Raw genomic sequence first — 967 nt, forward strand, 5'->3', positions numbered from 1 at the left:
AGATCTGGGCCCCATATGGGGTCATGGATTCGAACCCCACGCCGGGCAATTTTTTTCTTATGTAATTTTTTTTATTGCATCATGTCTTGTGATTTAACTTAATAAATTATGTAAAATAATTGATGCAGAACCAAAATTTCTAGGGTCTTTAATAGATTAAATAAAAAAAACTAGAAAAGTGCAAAATGTTCAAATTCTCTTCTGAATTTTCTTAAAGAAGAGAAAAAAGTTAGCTCAATTCTGAACTTTACCAATGAAACTGAATTACAATATAAATATGATCAAGAATTGTTTACAAGTCAGGTTGGCCGAGTGGTTAAGGCGCTAGACTTAGGATCTGGTCCCCATATGGGGTCGTGGGTTCGAGTCCCACACCTGACAATTTTTTTCTTATTCTAAATCTTTGGAAACGGCCTCTATTTCTGACCGTTTAAGTTTTGATTTTATTGTCGTCAGTCAAAAGCTATGACCTTGAGAAAAGAGCTTGAGAAAATTGCCTGATTATCGAAAAATGGAGAAACATCCTCGAAAAGTCGACATGAATACACCACTCCAGTGCTCTGTCGGATATGTTGAATAAAATATGCAAAGTCGACATAGCTTTATTTCATTTTTAAAGGTTAATTTAGACGAGGTTCTGAATTTTCTTAAAGAAGAGAAAAAAGTTAACTCAATTCTGAACTTTACCAATGAAACTAAATTACAATATGAATATGATCAAGAATTGCTTACAAATCGGGTTGGCCGAGTGGTTAAGACGCTAGACTTAAGATCTGGTCCCCATATGGGGTCGTGGGTTCGAGTCCCACACCTGACAATTTTTTTCTTATTCTAAATCTATAGAAACAGCCTTTATTTCTGACCGTTTAAGTTTTGATGTTAGTGTTCTCAGTCAAAAGCTATGACCTTGAGAAAAGAGCTTGAGAAAATCGCCATGATTATCGAAAAATGGGGAAACATCCTCCAA

At 35.3% G+C, this 967-nt stretch overlaps 1 non-coding gene across 1 annotated transcript; it reads left to right on the forward strand.

Moving 5' to 3' along the window:
* Positions 1-298: 298 nt before the first annotated feature.
* Positions 299-381, forward strand: TRNAL-UAG (transfer RNA leucine (anticodon UAG)). The gene has a single exon. It is a non-coding gene; the product is annotated as a tRNA-Leu (tRNA).
* Positions 382-967: the final 586 nt, after the last annotated feature.

The sequence above is a fragment of the Artemia sp. Qi Xiang Cuo genome, unplaced genomic scaffold (assembly GCF_049724085.1).
Source record: "Artemia sp. Qi Xiang Cuo unplaced genomic scaffold, ASM4972408v1 HiC_scaffold_32, whole genome shotgun sequence".
In the NCBI taxonomy this organism is placed as follows: Eukaryota; Metazoa; Arthropoda; class Branchiopoda; order Anostraca; family Artemiidae; genus Artemia; species Artemia sp. Qi Xiang Cuo.